Here is a 21,965-nt window from a genome sequence, read left to right on the forward strand (position 1 = left end):
AGAAGAGTACAGGGATCTCATTCGGTCGTGCAGAGAAGAAATGAGAAAGGCAAAAGCCCAGCTAGAATGCAATCTGGCTGCTGTCGTTAAAGAAAAAAAAAAAGTTTTTACAAATATTTTAATGACAAGAAGAGAGCCAAGGAGAATCTCCATCCTTTATTGGATGCAAGGGGGAACATTGTCACTGAGGATGAGGAAAAGGCTGAGGTACTCAATGCCTTCTTTGCCTCAGTCTTTAACAGGCAGACCGGTTATCCTCAGGGTAATCGGCCCCCCGAGCTGGAAGACAGGGACGGCGAGCAGGATGAACCCCCCATAATCCAAGAGGAAGCAGTCAATGACCTGCTACGCCACCTGGACGCTCACAAGTCTATGGGGCCGGATGGGATCCACCCAAGAGTGCTGAGGGAGCTGGCGGAGGTGCTCGCCAAGCCACTCTCCATCATTTATCAGCAGTCCTGGTTAACAGGGGAGGTCCTAGATGACTGGAGGCTTGCCAATGTGACGCCCATCTACAAGAAGGGCCAGAAGGAGTATCCGGGGAACTACAGGCCTGTCAGCCTGACCTCGGTGCCGGGGAAGATTATGGAGCAGTTGAGGGCGCTCACAAGGCATGAGCGGGACAACCAGGGGATCAGGCCTAGCCAGCACGGATTCATGAGAGGCAGGTCCTGCTTGACCAACCTGATCTCCTTCTATGACCAGGTGACCTGCCTAGTGGACGAGGCAAAGGCTGTGGATGTGATCTACCTGGACTTCAGTAAGGCCTTTGACACCGTCTCCCACAGCACTCTCCTAGAGAAGCTGGCAGCTCATGGCTTAGACAGGTGTACTCTGCGCTGGGTCAAAAACTGGCTGGATGGCTGGGCCCAGAGAGTTGTGGTGAATGGAGTTCAATCCAGTTGGCGGCCGGTCACGAGTGGTGTTCCCCAGGGCTCAGTACTGGGGCCGGTCTTGTTTAATATCTTTATCAATGATCTGGATGAGGGGATCGAGTGCACCCTCAGTAAGTTTGCAGACGACACCAAGTTGGGCGGGAGTGTTGATCTGCTTGAGGGTAGGAAGGCTCTGCAGAGGGACCTGGACAGGCTGGATCGATGGGCTGAGGCCAATTGTATGAGGTTCAACAAGGCCAAGTGCCGGGTCCTGCACTTCGGCCACAACAACCCCATGCAGCGCTACAGGCTTGGGGAAGAGTGGCTGGAAAGCTGCCTGTCGGAAAAGGACCTGGGGGTGCTGGTCGACAGCCGGCTGAACATGAGCCGGCAGTGTGCCCAGGCGGCCAAGAAGGCCAATGGCATCCTGGCCTGTATCAGAAACAGTGTGGCCAGCAGGAGTAGGGAAGTGATCGTCCCCCTGTACTCGGCACTGGTGAGGCCACACCTCGAATACTGTGTTCAGTTTTGGGCCCCTCACTACAAGAAGGACATTGAGGTGCTGGAGCGTGTCCAGAGAAGGGCAACGAGGCTGGTGAGGGGTCTGGAGAAGAAGTCTTATGAGGAGCGGCTGAGGGAACTGGGGTTGTTTAGCCTGCAGAAAAGGAGGCTGAGGGGAGACCTCATCGCTCTCTACAACTCCCTGAAAGGAGGTTGTAGCGAGGTGGGTGTCGGTCTCTTCTCCCAAGTAACTAGCAATAGGACAAGAGGAAATGGCCTCAAGTTGCACCAGGGGAGGTTTAGATTGGATGTAAGGAAGAATTTCTTTACTGAAAGAGTGGTGAAACATTGGAACAGGCTGCCCAGGGAAGTGGTTGAGTCCCCATCCCTGGAGGTATTTAAAAGACGAGTAGATGAGGCACTTAGGGACATGGTTTAGTGGACATGGTGGTGTTGGGTCGACGGTTGGACTCGATGATCTTAGAGGTCTTTTCCAACCTCAATGATTCTATGATTCTATGATTCTATAAGTTGCACCAGGGGAGGTTTAGATTGGATGTGAGGAAAAATTTCTTTACTGAAAGAGTGGTTAAACATTGGAACAGGCTGCCCAGGGAAGTGGTTGAGTCCCCATCCCTGGAAGTATTTAGAAGACGTGTAGATGAGGCGCTTAGGGACATGGTTTAGTGGGCATGGTGGTGTTGGGTTGCTGGTTGGACTCGATGATCTTAGAGGTCTTTTCCAACCTTAATGATTCTATGATTCTATGATTCTATGATCAGGGTGCATAAATATGTTGCATTGTGGCAGAGAGGGCTGGCACTGTGCACCAGCGGGTCACTCCACAGCCATGTTCACTTTCAGCAGGTCACACAGCCAGGTCCAGCAGCACCAGGAGGAGAAACCCACACTAGCACCGCCTGGCATTCTGGCACCTGGCAGCAGCCCCTGGCAGCTGGCTGCAGCAACATGGCAGTGAGGTTTCTTGGTGCCGAGCACGGCTGAGGAACGGCTGCCAACGTGATGTGCTCCTGCCTGCATGAGTGTGTCACAGAGAATTGCAGTTTCTCTCTGCACGTGTGCCCCCAGCCTTGGCTCCCAGGTACAGACGCACCGATGGGGTATGTGCTGCCCACAGCAAAGTCTATGGGGAACAGAGATGGGAAGATGGACCTCCTGGTTCAGAGAACCCTTTCTTCTGGGTTGGGTTTTGAAGCATCCTAAGGCAAAGGGATCCCAAGAGAGTGTCCCCACAGTTGTGACTGTGACAGAGAAGCATGGCTCAGAGTGCACAGTCCAGCAAGAGGCACTGCCTGGAAACAGCGAGGCATGTGTTTGGAGACAGCTAACTGTAGCCATGCTCAGGGAGCCAGGGGTCACACAGATCAGCCAACAGAGGACTGTGGCAGTAGTGGAAGGAAATGGCGGGGGCGCTTTCTCTTTGAGTGTTTCCATGAGTCTTTTCACTCCTGTCAGTGGCATGTTTCTGAGATACACCTCTGGACTGGCCCAGTCACTGTGCTCCATTTCACCCTGTGGAGCAGCCTCAGAGGGTGGGAACTAGGTTCCTCTGCGATAAGCTTGCCCCAGAAGTTGTGCTCTGGGAGTACAACTAATGCACTCCAGCTGTCTGTAGGCTTCCAGTCCATAGCACAAGACCAAAGGTAAGCCAAAAGGAAAGCAACCCAAAATGTCCCAAGTGTGAACATCAGGCTCTCTACATCAGCGGTTTTGTTTTGTGTATCCAATGTCCTGGCTCTTCACTTGACAATGACACGGCCTTTCAGCAGACTCATCTCCTCAATAATTCCTGCTGGTTCTTATCCCCAACCATCCTTCCTACTGCTTTGGGCCCATCATGGTGGAGACAAGGAATGGGAATTTCTGGCCTTTTTCTTTTGTCCAGTCATTTCAGTGTGTATGCTAGTGGTCACACTGCTCTAAGAGGGGAAGTAGGGGTGGATGCTGCTGACTAAACAACTCAAGTGCCATGGGCTATGCCCCACACACCCCTGATATCCACATGCAGCTTTCAGAGATGACGCAAGGCCTGTACTTGAGCCCTGAAATTTGTGATGGCAGCTGGGGGCCAAGAAGGCTGTGGGACAAAGGACTGATGGGAGAGGGAGTGTTAACAGCACATGAAAATCCTTAGGGAGCCCCAGCTCCCTCACCACAGTTTCTCCAGCCGGCAGGAAGGATGCTTCAGCCCCTTGCACAGCAGATGCACCCCAGCATCTCCAACGTCATTATCACCCAGGCGCAGCTCCCGCAGACTCAGGCTGGTGCTGAGCGCAGTGGCCAGGTCCCTGCAGCCGGCGCTGGTGATCTGGCAGCACTGCAGCCTGCATGGGAGGCACACAAAGAGGAGCTGTGGGATTGTCACAGCCACCAAGAGACAGACGCACCCACCCTCTTCTTCCTTTTCCTCCTTTTGCTCCTTTTCCTCCTCCTCCTTCTCTGCTCCCATCTGTTCCTTCTGTTCCTTCTTTTCTTCCTGCTTCTACTCCTCTCATTCTTTCTCCTCCTGCTCTTCGTCTTTTCCCCCTTTTGCTGTTTATTTTCTTCATCCTCCTCCTCCTCCTCCTCTTCTTCCTGTTCCTTTTTTTCATTGTCCTCTTCCTCCTGTTCCTCCTGTTCCTCGTTTCCTCTCTTCCTTCTTCTTCCTCTGCCTCCTGCTCCTCCTCTTCCTTATCCTCCTCCTGTTCTTTCTTCTCGTCCTTCTCATCCTCTACCTCCTTCTCCTTTTCTTCCTCATGTTCATCGTCCTCCTTTTCCTCCTCCTTCTCTTTCCTCTCCTCCTGTTATTCCTCCTCCTTTTGTTATTCCTCCTCTTCTTCTAGTTCTTTCTCCTACTCCTCCTGTTCTTCCTCATGCTGTCCTTCCTCCCCCCCAATCTTCTTTTTCCTCCTCCCCCTCCCGCTTCCCCCTATTCCTCTTTATTCTTCTTCTGTTCTTCCTCCTCACCTTTTTTCTCATCCTTATCCTCCTCCTGTTCTTCCTGTTCTTCCTTTTCCTCCTCCTCATCCCCCACTCAGTCTAGTTTAAAGCTCGCCGTATAAGTCTGGCCAGCATGTAGCCTAAGTAACATATCGGAAGAAATCTGGATTTTTTATAACCCCTCCCCTCAGCCCAGAGGATCCCACATAGTTGTCCTCAGACTCAAAGGCAGAGAGAAATCCACAGAAGAGCAGTGGCCAAAGAGTGAGCACAGAAGCAGCTGTAGCCAAAAGCACCTGAGTCTGAGGATGGCAGGGAGCGTGCTGATGTGCAGACAGGTAGGATGCTGAAGGGATTTTAATTTCATCTAAACCCAAACACTCGTGGATCCGTCTGCACCTACTACATTCAGTTCCTGATGCAGCTGGGAACATCACCTTGGGTTAAGGTTCTCTGATCCTTGCCATTAGAACACTCTATAATTAGCTGCTTTTAATGCTAACAAACTAAGCTAAGGAGGGTGACCTTTTTCCAGAGGTTCAGGGACCTTTCCTCAGGTTTCAGCGCACACTCTGGGAAACAAGCCAGGGCTTCTTTCTTTACTCTTTCCAGATACTCGTCAGACATGGCCTGAGGTTTGTGAACATTCCCACGGCTCGGGCCCTGCTGTGCCTGCTGCAGTGCTGCCCAGCTGCACAGAAGCTTTTCTTCACTGAGATAGCATTTGATATGCTCTGGTGTGGAAGTTTTGGTCTTGTGCCCTTCCCACTGACAAGTGCAGATCATCTTGTGTACTCAGTAGCCTTTATTCTATGATCATAGAATCATAGAATCATTGAGGTTGGAAAAGACCTCTAAGATCATCGAGTCCAACCGTCAACCCAACACCACCATGCCCACTAAACCATGTCCCTAAGCGCCTCATCTACATGTCTTTTAAATACCTCCAGGGATGGGGACTCAACCACTTCCCTGGGCAGCCTGTTCCAATGTTTCACCACTCTTTCAGTAAAGAAATTTTTCCTTACATCCAATCTAAACCTCCCCTGCCGCAACTTGAGGCCATTTCCTCTCGTCCTATCGCTTGTTACTTCGGAGAAAAGACCAACACCCACCTCGCTACAACCTCCTTTCAGGGAGTTGTAGAGAGCGATGAGGTCTCCCCTCAGCCTCCTTTTTTCCAGGCTGAACAACCCCAGTTCCCTCAGCCGCTCCTCATAAGACTTGTTCTCCAGACCCCTCACCAGCCTCGTTGCCCTTCTCTGGACACGCTCCAGCACCTCAACGTCCTTCTTGTAGTGAGGGGCCCAAAACTGAACACAGTATTCGAGGTGTGGCCTCACCAGTGCCGAGTACAGGGGCACTATCACTTCCCTACTCCTGCTGGCCACACTATTTCTGATACAGGCCAGGATGCCATTGGCCTTCTTGGCCGCCTGGGCACACTGCCGGCTCATGTTCAGCCGGCTGTCGACCAGCACCCCCAGGTCCTTTTCCGACAGGCAGCTTTCCAGCCACTCTTCCCCAAGCCTGTAGCGCTGCATGGGGTTGTTGTGGCCGAAGTGCAGGACCCGGCACTTGGCCTTGTTGAACCTCATACAATTGGCCTCAGCCCATCGATCCAGCCTGTCCAGGTCCCTCTGCAGAGCCTTCCTACCCTCGAGCAGATCAACACTCCCGCCCAACTTGGTGTCGTCTGCAAACTTACTGAGGGTGCACTCAATCCCCTCATCCAGATCATCAATAAAGATGTTAAACAAGACCGGCCCCAGTACTGAGCCCTGGGGAACACCGCTCGTGACCGGCTGCCAACTGGATTGAACTCCATTCACCACAACTCTCTGGGCCCGGCCGTCCAGCCAGTTTTTGACCCAGCGCAGAGTCCACCTGTCTAAGCCGTGAGCCGCCAGCTTCTCGAGGAGAATGCTGTGGGAGACAGTGTCAAAGGCCTTGCTGAAGTCCAGGTAGACCACATCCACAGCCTTTCCCTCATCCACTAGGCAGGTCACCTGGTCATAGAAGGAGATCAGGTTGGTCAAGCAGGACCTGCCTTTCATGAACCCGTGCTGGCTGGGCCGGATCCCCTGGTTGTCCCACTCATGCCTTGTGAGCGCCCTCAAGATGAGCCGCTCCATAATCTTCCCCGGCACCGAGGTCAGGCTGACAGGCCTGTAGTTCCCCGGATCCTCCTTCCGGCCCTTCTTGTGGATGGGCGTCACATTGGCAAGCCTCCAGTCTTCCGGGACCTCCCCCGTTAACCAGGACTGCTGATAAATGATGGAGAGCAGCTTGGCGAGCACCTCCGCCAGCTCCCTCAGCACCCTCGGGTGGATCCCATCCGGCCCCATAGACTTGTGAGTGTCCAGGTGGCCTAGCAGGTCATTGACTGCTTCCTCCTGGATTACGGGGGGTTCATCCTGCTCGCCGTCCCTGCCTTCCAGCTCGGGGGGCCGAGTACCCTGAGGATAACTGGTCTGCCTGTTAAAGACTGAGGCAAAGAAGGCATTGAGTACCTCAGCCTTTTCCTCATCCTCGGTGACAATGTTCCCCCCCGCATCCAATAAAGGATGGAGATTCTCCTTAGCTCTCTTCTTGTCATTAATATATTTGTAAAAACTTTTTTTGTTGTCTTTAACGACAGCGGCCAGATTGCGTTCTAGCTGGGCTTTTGCCTTTCTCATTTCTTCTCTGCACGACCTAACAAGATCCCTGTACTCTTCTTGAGTCGCCTGCCCCTTCTTCCACAAGCGGTAAACTCTCCTTTTTTTCCTGAGTCCCAGCAAGAGCTCCCCATTCAGCCAGGCCGGTCGTCTTCCCCGCCCATTCTTCTTACGGCGTACAGGGACAGCCTGCTCCTGCGCCTTTAAGACTTCCTTCTTGAAGATCGTCCAGCCTTCCTGGACCCCTTTGCCCTTCAGGACCGTCTCCCACGGGACTCTCTCAACCAGCGTCCTGAACAGGCCAAAGTCCGCCCTCCGGAAGTCCATGGTTGTGGTTTTGCTGCCCCCCCTCCTTACTTCACCAAGAAGCGAGAATTCTATCATTTCATGGTCGCTAAGCCCAAGACGGCCTCCGACCACCACATCTCCCACCAGTCCTTCTCTGTTTGTAAACAGCAGGTCGAGCGAGGCACCTCCCCTAGTAGGCTCACTTACCAGCTGTGTCAGGAAGTTGTCTTCCACACACTCCAGGAACCTCCTAGACTGCTTCCTCTCTGCCGTGTTGTATTTCCAGCAGACGTCCGGGAAGTTGAAGTCCCCCATGAGAACAAGGGCTAGCGATTGAGTAACTTCTGCCAGCCGCTTATAGAACGCTTCATCCGCCCCTTCATCCTGGTTGGGTGGTCTATAACAGACTCCCAGCAGGATATCTGCCTCGTTGGCCTTCCCCCTCATCCTTACCCATAGACACTCAACTGTACCATCATCACAGTCGTTGAGCTCTATACAATCAAAACACTCCCTAACATACAGGGCCACCCCACCGCCTCTCCTTCCTCGCCTGTCCCTTCTGAAGAGTCTGTAGCCATTCATTGCAGCACTCCAGTCATGAGAGTCACCCCACCATGTTTCTGTGAGGGCGACTAAGTCATATCTCTCCCGCTGCACAATGGCTTCCAGCTCCTCCTGCTTGCCGCCCATGCTGCGTGCATTGGTGTATATGCACTTGAGCTGGGCTATCGATTTTGCCCCCGGCATCGGCACGCCACCCCTCGGCTCATCTCTAGCGAGCCTGGTTTTATCCCCTTCCCCCTTCGAACCTAGTTTAAAGCCCTCTCAATGAGCCCTGCCAATTCATGAGCCATGATCCTTTTTCCCTTGTGAGACAGCCGGACTCCGTCTGTCACCAGCAGGCCCGGTGCCATGTAAACCTCCCCATGATCAAAAAAACCAAAATTCTGTCGATGGCACCAGCCCTTGAGCCACCTGTTGATCAGGTGTGTTTTCCTGCTCCTTTCAGTATCCTTCCCTGCCACTGTAGGGATAGAGGAAAACACTACCTGTGCTCCCGATCCTTGAACCAGTCGCCCCAGTGCCCTGAAGTCCCTTTTGATCGCTGCAGGACTTCTCTCCGCAACCTCATCACTGCCAGCCTGTATAACCAGCAGCGGGTAGTAATCAGAAGGCCGTACCAAACCAGGGAGCTTCCTAGTGATGTCTCTGACCCGGGCCCCAGGGAGGCAGCAGACTTCCCTGTGGGACGGGTCCGGTCGGCATATCGGGCCCTCTGTTCCCCTCAGAAGGGAATCGCCTATGACAATTACCCTCCTTTTTTTCTTAGCAGCAGCAGTCGTAATGCATGGGGCTGACTGCCTCACCCTAGGCGACCCCCTGGATGGACCTTCGTCTACATCCTCGCTTGCCTCGCCCTCAAGTTCCAGGGCCCCATATCTGTTGTGTAAAGGCAACCGGGAAGGTGAGGGAGGCCAGGCAGGGGTTCGTCTGGCACGCCGAGCAGGGACCCGTTTCCACCCCCCCCCGTCGCTTAGGTCCCCTCTTTCTACCTGGTGGCAAGAAGGCAGGGGATCCTCTGCTTCTCGCGGAGCCTCCTCCTGCTGCCTCTGCCTCAGGGACGGTAGGGTGCGGCTCCACCAATCTATCTCCCTCTCACACTCCCGGATACTCCTCAACCTTTCCACCTCCTCCTTCAGCTCTGCCACCAGGCCGAGCAGATCATCCACCTGGTCACACCGCACACAGGTGTTGTCTCTGCTGCCCTCCGGCACAGCTGACAGGCTCAGGCACTCCCTGCAGCCAGAGACCTGGACAGCTGTATGCTTGCGTGTGAGCTCCGTCTGGGTCGCCACATTCCTTCTGGCGACGGCTTTCGGCCGAGTGGAAACCATAGCCAGTCCTCTTCTCGGAAGCCGACGATTACCAGTTGAGTTGGCCTCTGGAGCCGGGAGCGGGACTGCGCCTTGCCCGCTCGCCTTCCCTGCACGCCCTGCCTGCGCAAACTGCCGCGCAAACTGCCGCGCCACGCCCTTCTGATGCGCCACGTCCTGTTTGCTGTGATTTTCTGAGGAAGGTTTCTTTAGCTCTGCTGTAGGAGACAGGTACAATTTAAATCAAGTAGATGTGTTTCAGATGGGCCCTTTCCTCAAGGGCACTTCTGGCAGAGGTAAGAAGAGAACATGGTTGTCCTGACCCAATAGATCGTGTGTTCCCTGTTCTGCCTTTTCCTCTCAGGACGATCAGGTTATGAAGAAAGAGACATGTTTTCAACATAGATGGTTACCCATATGGGGCATATGGGACAACCCATAGATGGGCTGTCAGTGATCTTCCGTTGCATTTGCCTTGCCACTGCTGACTCAATCAGGAACTGTCTGCCATTCTTCATGGTGAGACCTAGTGGTCTGACATCTTCTGAGCAACATACTGTTTTAGGAATCCTTCCCAAGGAGGCAGCAGGGGTGGCAGAAGACATGGCATCAGGGGGCTGACAGAGACAACTGATGTCCATTTTCTGTAGGGGTATAGTTTTTCCTTTTTTACTTCACAGAAGTCATGTTCCCGCACATTCTTTGGATCTAGTTTACCCTGCTCAATCATCAGGTGTAGTCATGACTTTTAAAGCTCAGCCGACCCCAACACGTGTCATTTGTCATGCTTTTGCTTTCCAGAGTTGCACTCAGAAGAGCCTGGTGACCGTGGAATAGAGGTGGACGTGGCACACCAGACGGATGTGCCTCCTAAAAGACCCCTGCCTTGCTCTCCACCCTGGCAGAGCCAGAAGGAGCCATGGCCAGCAAGCAGCAGGAGGAGAGGTATGAGGCAAAGCCAGGCTCACAAATCCTGTGTCAAGGCATCTCATTAGCAAAATCAGTTTCTGATGCAAAACTGGAGTAGACACGTGTAGGAACTGCTCCTCACAGAAAATATAAAAAAATCCCACTCCAAATTCTACTGTGAGCTTAACTGCAAAATTAGCAAGGGTGCTTCTCTTTAGGCATTGGTTGTTCCTCTTTCAGCTCAAAATGCCAATGTTTAGGAATACTGTGCCCTGCAACCGTAGAATGCAGCAGGAGAGGAACTGGGAAGGGGGCTGTGAGCAGCAGCAATAGAGTTCAGGTGAGCAGCAAAACCCAAGTATTTTTCATGGAAGGCATCACGCTCTGGTAAACTTCTATGATCAGATGTCTCTTCAAGAGCACAAACCTGACAGCATTTGCCTTCTCCACCTGGTGTGGTTGCAAGTCAAGGAGTTAGCTTGGCCGTTTTCATTATGGTGATGTCCTAAACAAATACTCACAAGGCTCAGAAATACAAAAAAGCATCCTCCCACCTAATAAGCTAAGTAGTCAGTGAATGATAAGAGTAATACCCAATCAGTAGTCAACAGAAAAGGCAAGCCTTCTGTCGTGGTTTAATCTCAGTCAGCAATTAAGCACCACGCAGCCGCTCGCTCACTCCCCCCCACCCGGTGGGATGGGGGAGAGAATTGGAAGAGCACAAGTTAGAAAGACTCGTGGGTTGAGATAAAAACAGTTTAATAATTGAAATAAAATGATAATAATAATATGATAATAATAATAATAATACACAAAACAAGTGATGCACAGCACAATTGCTCACCACCCGCTGACCGATGCCCAGCCAGTCCCCGAGCAGCGGCCCCCCCGGCCAGCTTTTCCCAGTTTATGTACTGAGCATGACGTCACATGGTATGGAATGTCCCTTTGGCCAGTTTGGCTGTGCCCCCTCCCAGCTTCTTGTGCACCTCCAGCCTCCTCAGTCAGTAGAGCATGGGAAGCTGAAAAGTCCTTGGCTAGTGTAAGCATTACCTAGCAACAACTAAAACACCGGTGTGTTATCAACTTTGTTCTCATCCTAAATCCAAAACACTGTACCAGCTACTAGAAAGGAAATTAACTCTATCCCTGCCGAAACCAGGACAATATCCACCCCTTATTCTATACCATTTGCATCATGCTCAAGTCTCACATTTTCCAGTACATTTTCATTAATCACCACCCCTTTTTATATATATATATACACACATACACAGATATCATTCCCTTCATCTGTGGGCCATCCCTCTAAAATGTTCGGTGAGTTCATTTAGTCCATGACTTCAGGCTCCATCTGTCATAATAATCTTTCAGGGCAGGAAAAATGGAGATGGTATGTGGTGTTGGATTGTTTCAGGTTGAAGTCAGTTCTGGTACCATCATCACTGTGCTTTGCTTGGTTTCACTGAAGTTATTCTTCATTAATCTGGGTGATTCTTATTATAATAACATTAGTATGGCATATAATATTATTAGTATTATTAGTATATCTGTGTATTATTAGTATAACTATTATAACTATAATTAGTACTTAACATCACATAATTCAGATCATTGGCTATTCTCACCCAAAATCAAATCCCCTTGAGGCACACATCGGACTTCCCCATCCTTCCGCATTATCCACCAAGTGCACCCAGGTCCTTGAGCAAAAGCAATCCCACGGATGGGTCTGCCTCTGCCCGAGGCAGGAATAACCCAGACTGTCTTCCCCAGCATATTTTTTATGTGCACTACAGGGACTTTATTCCCATCTACAGTACGTAAAAGTTCTGACTGGGCAGGGCCTGCTCGATTGGCAGATCCCCGAGTGTTGACTAACCAGGTGGCCTTTGCTAAATGTGTATCCCAATGTTTGAACGTCCCACCACCCATTGCTCTCAGCGTAGTCTTTAACAGTCCATTGTATCGTTCAATTTTCCCAGAAGCTGGTGCATGATAGGGGATGTGATACACCCACTCAATGCCGTGCTCTTTGGCCCAGGTGTCTATGAGGTTGTTTCGGAAATGAGTCCCATTGTCTGACTCAATTCTTTCTGGGGTGCCATGTCGCCATAGGACTTGCTTTTCAAGGCCCAGGATAGTGTTCCGGGCGGTGGCATGGGGCACGGGATATGTTTCCAGCCATCCGGTGGTTGCCTCCACCATTGTAAGCACGTGGCGCTTGCCTTGGCGGGTTTGTGGGAGTGTGATATAATCGATCTGCCAGGCCTCCCCATATTTATATTTCAACCATCGTCCTCCATACCAAAAAGGCTTTAACCGTTTGGCTTGCTTGATTGCAGCACATGTTTCGCATTCATGGATAACCTGTGCAATAGTGTCCATGGTCAAGTCCACCCCTCGATCACGAGCCCATCTGTATGTTGCATCTCTTCCTTGGTGACCTGAGGTGTCATGGGCCCACCGAGCTAGAAATAATTCACCTTTATGTTGCCAGTCCAGATCCACCTGAGCCACTTCAATCTTAGCAGCCTGATCCACCTGCTGGTTGTTTTGATGTTCTTCAGTGGCCCGACTCTTGGGTACGTGAGCATCTACGTGACGGACTTTTACAACCAGGTTCTCCACCCGGGCAGCAATATCTTGCCACAATGCGGCAGCCCAGATGGGTTTGCCTCTGCGCTGCCAGTTGCTCTGCTTCCATTGCTGCAACCACCCCCACAGGGCATTTGCCACCATCCATGAGTCAGTATAGAGATAGAGCACTGGCCACTTTTCTCGATCAGCAATGTCTAAAGCCAGCTGGATGGCCTTTACTTCTGCAAATTGGCTTGATTCACCTTCTCCTTCAGCAGTTTCTACAACTTGTCGCATGGGACTCCATGCAGCAGCTTTCCACCTCCGATGTTTTCCCACAAGACGACAGGACCCATCAGTGAACAGGGCATATTGCTTCTCATTTTCTGGTAGTTCATTATACATTGGGGCCTCTTCAGCACGCGTTACCTCCTCCTCTGGCAATATTCCAAAATCTTTGCCCTCTGGCCAATCCATGATCACTTCCAGAATTCCTGGGCGACTGGGGTTTCCTATTCGAGCCCGTTGTGTGATTAGTGCGACCCACTTACTCCATGTAGCATCAGTTGCATGATGTGTACAGGGGACCCTCCCTCTGAACATCCAGCCCAGCACCGGCAGTCGGGGTGCCAGGAGGAGCTGTGCTTCAGTGCCGATCACTTCTGAAGCAGCTCGAACCCCTTCATATGCTGCTAATATCTCTTTTTCAGTTGGAGTATAGCGGGCCTCGGATCCTCTGTATCCCCGACTCCAAAACCCTAGGGGTCGACCTCGAGTCTCCCCTGGTGCTTTCTGCCAGAGGCTCCAGGTAGGGCCATTCTCCCCGGCTGCGGTATAGAGCACATTTTTTACATCTTGCCCTGCCCGGACTGGCCCCAGGGCTACTGCATGAACTATCTCCCGTTTAATTTGTTCAAAAGCTTGTCGTTGCTCAGGGCCCCATTTGAAATCGTTCTTCTTCCGGGTCACTTGATAGAGAGGGTTTACAATCAGACTGTAATTTGGAATGTGCATTCTCCAAAAACCCACCACGCCTAAGAAAGCTTGTGTTTCTTTTTTGCTAGTTGGTGGAGACATGGCTGTTATTTTGTTGATCACATCTATTGGGATCTGACGACGTCCATCTTGCCATTTTATTCCTAAAAACTGGATCTCCTGTGCAGGTCCCTTGACCTTACTTTGTTTTATGGCAAAACCGGCCTTCAGCAGGATTTGGACTATTTCCTTCCCTTTTTCAAAAACTTCTTCTGCTGTGTTGCCCCACACGATGATATCATCAATGTATTGCAGGTGTTCTGGAGCTCCACCCTGTTCTAATGCAGTCTGGATCAGTCCATGGCAAATGGTAGGGCTGTGTTTCCACCCCTGGGGCAGTCGGTTCCAGGTGTACTGAACGCCCCTCCAAGTGAAAGCAAACTGTGGCCTGCACTCTGCTGCCAAAGGGATTGAGAAAAATGCATTAGCAATATCAATTGTGGCATACCACTTGGCTGCCTTTGATTCCAATTCATATTGAAGTTCTAGCATGTCTGGCACAGCAGCACTCAGCGGTGGCGTGACTTCATTTAGGCCACGATAGTCTACTGTTAGTCTCCACTCTCCATTAGACTTCCGCACTGGCCATATGGGACTGTTAAAGGGTGAGTGGGTCTTGCTGATCACTCCTTGGCTCTCCAGTCGACGAATCAGCTCATGAATGGGAATCAGGGAGTCTCGGTTGGTGCGATATTGCCGCCGGTGCACTGTGGTGGTAGCGATTGGCACTTGTTGGTCTTCGACCTTCAGCAACCCCACAACAGAGGGGTCCTCCGAGAGACCAGGCAAGGTGGACAGCTGCTTAATTTCTTCCGTCTCCAAGGCAGCTATACCAAAAGCCCACCTGTACCCTTTTGGGTCCTTGAAATACCCTCTCCTGAGGTAGTCTATGCCAAGGATGCACGGAGCATCTGGGGCAGTCACAATGGGGTGCTTTTGCCACCCATTCCCAGTTAGACTCACTTCGGCTTCCAATACAGATAGCTGTTGGGATCCCCCCGTCACCCCAGAAATATAGATGGGTTCTGTTCCTATATATCTTGATGGCATTAGGGTACACTGTGCACCGGTGTCTACCAGAGCCTTATACTTCTGTGGGTCTGATGTGCCAGGCCACCGAATCCACACAGTCCAGTAAACCCGGTTGTCCCTTTCCTCCCCCTGGCTGGAGGCAGGGCCCCTCTAATCCTCATCACAGTACTCATTTCTCATTTCTTGTACGTATGAGTCAGAAGTTTCTTTATTAAGATCAAGAGTAAGATCAGCCCTTCTACTCTCTCTGGGGAACTGCCCGCTGGAAACTGGAGCAGCAATTTTCCTGGAAGAACCTCTTTCTGTGATTGTTTTCCCTTGTAATTCACGTACCCGTGCCCCTAGGGCTGCAGTAGGTTTCCCATCCCACTTCCTCATGTCCTCTCCGTGGTCACGCAGGTAAAACCATAGGGTGCCCCGTGGTGTGTATCCTTTATATTCTCTCTCTTGAGCAAAAGAACGCTTACTTCTAATAGCCGAGATACTGGTCCGTACAGGTGAGGAGTAGGACCTATCCTCTCTGAGTTGCTGGATCTCCCGGGACAGTTTTTCGGACAGTTTCTCCACAGCCGAGACGATGGAGGAAGAAAGACTTTCCTCGTATTGCCGGAGTTGACTAGCCAATTCATCCACTGTTTGTTCCTCTCCATCTTTCCAGGTTATCACTGCCAATGAATTGGCGTATGACGATGGTGCGCTCCTTATAAACTTCCGCCACATGGGTCGTGTGCACTTGACTTCGTCTGGATCTTTGGATAGTTGTTCATTGTTCAGGTCATCATAAATCACCTCCAGCACAGCTAATTCTCTCAGAAACTGGATACCCTTCTCCATGGTGGCCCACTTGCTTGGGCGACATATGACATCTTCCTTAAAGGGATACCTTTCCTTCACGCTTGACAAGAGTCGCCTCCAAAGGCTGAGGATACGTGTCCCTTTTCCAATTGCTTTATCAATGCCCCCTTCCCTAGAAAGGGATCCCAGCTGCTTGGCTTCCCTACCCTCTAATTCCAGGCTACTGGCCCCATTATCCCAGCATCGGAGCAGCCAGGTGACAATATGCTCACCTGGACGGCGGCTGAAATCTTTTCGTATATCTCGCAGCTCACTCAGGGATAGAGATCGGGTGGTCACTGTCTCGTTTATGAGTTCTTCCTCTTCCTCCTCCCCGATCAGCGGCCGGCTTTCCTCCTCCCGTTCTCGTGATGGTCCTTCTCTAGGGTCATCTGTCTCGTATACTTCTTCCTCCGGTTCCCTTTTAGAAGAAGCTTCTTCCTCCCTTACTAAACGAGCTGACTTCCGCTTCCAAGATTTCTTCTTGTGTACAGGGGCGACTGATACCGGCACAGGCTCGTTCTTTGGTTCAGCCACAGGGCGTGTTGCTGGGGTTGGAGTGGCCGCAGTGCAAGTGCATGTCACCGGAGTCTGAGTGGCCGCAGGGCCTGTTGCCGGGGTTGGAGTGGCCGCAGTGCATGTCGCTGGGGTTGGAGTGGCCGCAGTGCATGTCGCCGGGGTTGGAGTGGCCGCAGTGCAAGTGCATGTCACCGGAGTCTGAGTGGCCGCAGGGCCTGTTGCCGGGGTTGGAGTGGCCGCAGTGCATGTCGCTGGGGTTGGAGTGGCCGCAGTGCATGTCGCCGGGGTTGGAGTGGCCGCAGGGCCTGTCGCCGGGGTCGGAGTGGCCGCAGGGCCTGTCGCCGGGGTCTGAGTGGCCGCAGAGCCTGTCGCCGGGGTTGGAGTGGCCGCAGTGCATGTCGCCGGGGTTGGAGTGGCCGCAGGGCCTGTCGCCGGGGTTGGAGTGGCCGCAGTGCATGTCGCCGGGGTTGGAGTGGCCACAGGGCCTGTCGCCGGGGTCTGAGTGGCCGCAGAGCCTGTCGCCGGGGTTGGAGTGGCCGTAGTGCGTGTTGCCCGGGTTTGAGTGGCTGCACGGCCTGTTGCCCGGGTCTGAGTGGCCGCAGTGCGTGTCGTTTTACTGTCAGAGCCAGAGACCTTCTCTTCCCTTTGAGGGTACTGAATGGTGTTGAACAGGGCTCGGTAGGCATGGGCCAGGCCCCAGCACGTTGCAATGAGTTGCATCTCTCTAGAGTTGCCAGGGTGACAGCATACTTTTTCCAAATATTCTACTAACTTTTCAGGATTCTGCACTTGCTCAGGGGTGAAGTTCCAAAACACTGGGGGTGCCCATTGGCCTAGGTACTTGCCCATCTTGTCCCACACACCCTGCCACTCATAATTATTCAGCCTTGGGGCAGATCTCTGGATGATATTCTTAAATTGCTTACCAACTTTAGACAAAACCGAAACAATATTCCCAAGAAGTATTAATAGAAGTATCTTAACTGCCCAAGGATGCTCAAAATACTGAAAAATTACTGTAATGAAGGAGGAAACATCATAGAAGAAGGTAGTGACACTGCCATTCTGTATTTCCTCCGTAAAAAAACTCTCAGAAAAGTTACTGCAATTGCTAGTTGTCTCCACGATATGGTATCCATGGTACAGTAACGGCTTCATTGCGAAGTTTACATACCACAGAAACGTCAAGGTCAATGTTCTAAAAACAAACCTCACAAGCGAGACATTACTATTCACTGCAGACCACAGCAAACTGCAAAACCCAACACCAATCTTTAACATGTACAGCAGGAAAAAGAGCGCGATGCAGATTATACAAATCAATATTGAGAACAGAGAAACCAACATTGTGACCCTCAACTATTAACAGATATAAGTTCCTTAATACACTCCGGTTAATCTGTTATTATCTCAAACCCTTCGTGCCCCACGTTGGGCGCCAAAAAGGACTGTCGTGGTTTAATCTCAGTCAGCAATTAAGCACCACGCAGCCGCTCGCTCACTCCCCCCCACCCGGTGGGATGGGGGAGAGAATTGGAAGAGCACAAGTTAGAAAGACTCGTGGGTTGAGATAAAAACAGTTTAATAATTGAAATAAAATGATAATAATAATATGATAATAATAATAATAATACACAAAACAAGTGATGCACAGCACAATTGCTCACCACCCGCTGACCGATGCCCAGCCAGTCCCCGAGCAGCGGCCCCCCCGGCCAGCTTTTCCCAGTTTATGTACTGAGCATGACGTCACATGGTATGGAATGTCCCTTTGGCCAGTTTGGCTGTGCCCCCTCCCAGCTTCTTGTGCACCTCCAGCCTCCTCAGTCAGTAGAGCATGGGAAGCTGAAAAGTCCTTGGCTAGTGTAAGCATTACCTAGCAACAACTAAAACACCGGTGTGTTATCAACTTTGTTCTCATCCTAAATCCAAAACACTGTACCAGCTACTAGAAAGGAAATTAACTCTATCCCTGCCGAAACCAGGACACCTTCTTTATAATGTTATTTATTTATAATAATATAATCATATTTGTAATAAAAATATTACCTTTATAATAATAACTACCCCCCTTTATTATAAAAATTATTCAGCGTTCATCAACCTTATCCATTTCTTTTTTCAGTCTTTACTTACACCAAACGGGATATAAAACATGAGTGCTGAAAAGGGCAGAAAATCCTGGAATATCCTCAGCTTGTCGCAAGGGTAACCATCATCTTTATCTGGAAGTCCAATAAGGCAATGTCTAATTAGATTAGGCACACCAAGGCAGCAGGAAAGGCTTAATTTTGCCTGTCATAACACACTTGCTCTTACCATGAAGAGAATTGGTATGCCAAGGAAGAAGTTTCCCTCTTGTCTGTGGGAGTTTTGCAACTCTGTAGGTCGAATACCAGTCTGCGTTTGAACCCTTCCTCATAGGGACATTTTTTTTGGCAAGAAACAGAGACACCAGAGGTGGCTGGCAAGCTCAGAGCGCCAGTGTCTGTGGGGCTGTGGAAGGTCTGCCAAGGGAAGGTGAGGGCCAGCAACAGCTTGCAGTCCTGGCCCCTTTGGTGTGGGAGCAGGCGCTGGACGTTTTCCATTTGGGAGCTGGGCTCTGGCGGTGCTGAGAGCGAGCAAGGGAAAGACGTCGGCACTGTGAGGTGGCTGGCAAGCTCAGAGCGCCAGTGTCTGTGGGGCTGTGGAAGGTCTGCCAAGGGAAGGTGAGGGCCAGCAACAGCTTGCAGTCCTGGCCCCTTTGGTGTGGGAGCAGGCGCTCGAAGTTTTCCACCTGGGAGCTGGGCTCTGGCGGTGCTGAGAGCGAGCAAGGGAAAGACGTTGGCACCGTGAGGTGGCTGGCAAGCTCAGAGCGCCAGTGTCTGTGGGGCTGTGGAAGGTCTGCCAAGGGAAGGTGAGGGCCAGCAACAGCTTGCAGTCCTGGCCCCTTTGGTGTGGGAGCAGGCGCTGGACGTTTTCCATTTGGGAGCTGGGCTCTGGCGGTGCTGAGAGCGAGCAAGAAAATGACGTCGGCACCGTGAGGTGGCTGGCAAGCTCAGAGCGCCAGTGTCTGTGGGGCTGTGGAAGGTCTGCCAAGGGAAGGTGAGGGCCAGCAACAGCTTGCAGTCCTGGCCCCTTTGGTGTGGGAGCAGGCGCTGGACGTTTTCCATTTGGGAGCTGGGCTCTGGCGGTGCTGAGAGCGAGCAAGGGAAAGACGTCCGCACTGTGAGGTGGCTGGCAAGCTCAGAGCGCCAGTGTCTGTGGGGCTGTGGAAGGTCTGCCAAGGGAAGGTGAGGGCCAGCAACAGCTTGCAGTCCTGGCCCCTTTGGTGTGGGAGCAGGCGCTCGAAGTTTTCCACCTGGGAGCTGGGCTCTGGCGGTGCTGAGAGCGAGCAAGGGAAAGACGTTGGCACCGTGAGGTGGCTGGCAAGCTCAGAGCGCCAGTGTCTGTGGGGCTGTGGAAGGTCTGCCAAGGGAAGGTGAGGGCCAGCAACAGCTTGCAGTCCTGGCCCCTTTGGTGTGGGAGCAGGCGCTGGACGTTTTCCATTTGGGAGCTGGGCTCTGGCGGTGCTGAGAGCGAGCAAGAAAATGACGTCGGCACCGTGAGGTGGCTGGCAAGCTCAGAGCGCCAGTGTCTGTGGGGCTGTGGAAGGTCTGCCAAGGGAAGGTGAGGGCCAGCAACAGCTTGCAGTCCTGGCCCCTTTGGTGTGGGAGCAGGCGCTGGACGTTTTCCATTTGGGAGCTTGGCTCTGGCGGTGCTGAGAGCGAGCAAGGCAATGACGTCGGCACCGTGAGTTGGCTGGCAAGCTCAGAGCGCCAGTGTCTGTGGGGCTGTGGAAGGTCTGCCAAGGGAAGGTGAGGGCCAGCAACAGCTTGCAGTCCTGGCCCCTTTGGTGTGGGAGCAGGCGCTGGACGTTTTCCATTTGGGAGCTGGGCTCTGGCGGTGCTGAGAGCGAGCAAGGCAATGACGTCGGCACCGTGAGGTGGCTGGCAAGCTCAGAGCGCCAGTGTCTGTGGGGCTGTGGAAGGTCTGCCAAGGGAAGGTGAGGGCCAGCAACAGCTTGCAGTCCTGGCCCCTTTGGTGTGGGAGCAGGCGCTGGACGTTTTCCATTTGGGAGCTGGGCTCTGGCAGTGCTGAGAGCGAGTAAGGGAAAGACGTTGGCACCGTGAGGTGGCTGGCAAGCTCAGAGTGCCAGTGTCTGTGGGGCTGTGGAAGGGCTGCCAAGGGAAGGTGAGGGCCAGCAACAGCTTGCAGTCCTGGCCCCTTTCGTGTGGGAGCAGGCGCTGGACGTTTTCCATTTGGGAGCTGGGCCCTGGCGGTGCTGAGAGCGAGCAAGAAAACGACGTCGGCACCGTGAGGTGGCTGGCAAGCTCAGAGCGCCAGTGTCTGTGGGGCTGTGGAAGGTCTGCCAAGGGAAGGTGAGGGCCAGCAACAGCTTGCAGTCCTGGCCCCTTTGGTGTGGGAGCAGGAGCTGGACGTTTTCCATTTGGGAGCTGGGCTCTGATAGTTGTCAGAGCGAGCAAGGGAAAGACGTTGGCACCGTGAGGTGGCTGGCAAGCTCAGAGCACCAGTGTCTGTGGGGCTGTGGAAGGTCTGCCAAGGGAAGGTGAGGGCCAGCAACAGCTTGCAGTCCTGGCCCCTTTGGTGTGGGAGCAGGCGCTGGACGTTTTCCATTTGGGAGCTGGGCTCTGGCGGTGCTGACAGCGAGCAAGGCAATGACGTCGGCACCGTGAGGTGGCTGGCAAGCTCAGAGCGCCAGTGTCTGTGGGGCTGTGGAAGGTCTGCCAAGGGAAGGTGAGGGCCAGCAACAGCTTGCAGTCCTGGCCCCTTTCGTGTGGGAGCAGGCGCTGGACGTTTTCCATTTGGGAGCTGGGCTCTGGCGGTGCTGAGAGCGAGCAAGGGAAAGACGTTGGCACCGTGAGGTGGCTGGCAAGCTCAGAGCGCCAGTGTCTGTGGGGCTGTGGAAGGTCTGCCAAGGGAAGGTGAGGGCCAGCAACAGCTTGCAGTCCTGGCCCCTTTGGTGTGGGAGCAGGCGCTGGACGTTTTCCATTTGGGAGCTGGGCTCTGGCGGTGCTGAGAGCGAGCAAGGCAAAGACGTTGGCACCGTGAGGTGGCTGGCAAGCTCAGAGCGCCAGTGTCTGTGGGGCTGTGGAAGGTCTGCCAAGGGAAGGTGAGGGCCAGCAACAGCTTGCAGTCCTGGCCCCTTTGGTGTGGGAGCAGGCACTCGATGTTTTCCATTTGGGAGCTGGGCTCTGGCGGTGCTGAGAGCGAGCAAGGGAAAGACGTCGGCACCGTGAGGTGGCTGGCAAGCTCAGAGCGCCAGTGTCTGTGGGGCTGTGGAAGGTCTGCCAAGGGAAGGTGAGGGCCAGCAAGAGCTTGCAGTCCTGGCCTGTTTGGTGTGGGAGCAGGCGCTGGACGTTTTCCATTTGGGAGCTGGGCTCTGGCGGTGCTGAGTGCAAGCAAGGTAGAGCACGGCTGTGGAAAGGCCATTGGAGAGCAGTGGTCCTAGGGTGATACCCTCAAGGTGATGGGTGACACACATCGGCACTGCAAACACAGCCTCTGTCTCCTGGGAAACACCCACTGGGGCAGGCTCCAGCCCTGCATGTCCACAGGGAGAGGTGGGCCCAGAGGTGGGGAGGAAGGGGCTGTCTCCGGGGCCAGGGGCTGCCAGCAGGAAACCTCTAGAGACCAGGGGAAAGGAGTGTGTGAGCCTGGGCACCCCCCAGACCCCCACAGGGTCACCCCAGGGGTGGAGGAGCTCCCAGCAGGGAATGGGTCAATGCTGTCATGGGAGAGGCTGTTGGTGACAGCTGCCTCCTCCCCTCTTCTGCTCTAGGGCCAGATCCTGCTGTTTGCAGTGCTACTGAGCTGTGGCTGCTCCCTGCAGGGAGCCCTGCCATGGACGTCCAACACACCTTCCAGCCTGCAGC

The sequence above is a fragment of the Aptenodytes patagonicus genome, unplaced genomic scaffold (genome assembly GCF_965638725.1).
Source record: "Aptenodytes patagonicus unplaced genomic scaffold, bAptPat1.pri.cur scaffold_88, whole genome shotgun sequence".
NCBI classification, from domain to species: domain Eukaryota; kingdom Metazoa; phylum Chordata; class Aves; order Sphenisciformes; family Spheniscidae; genus Aptenodytes; species Aptenodytes patagonicus.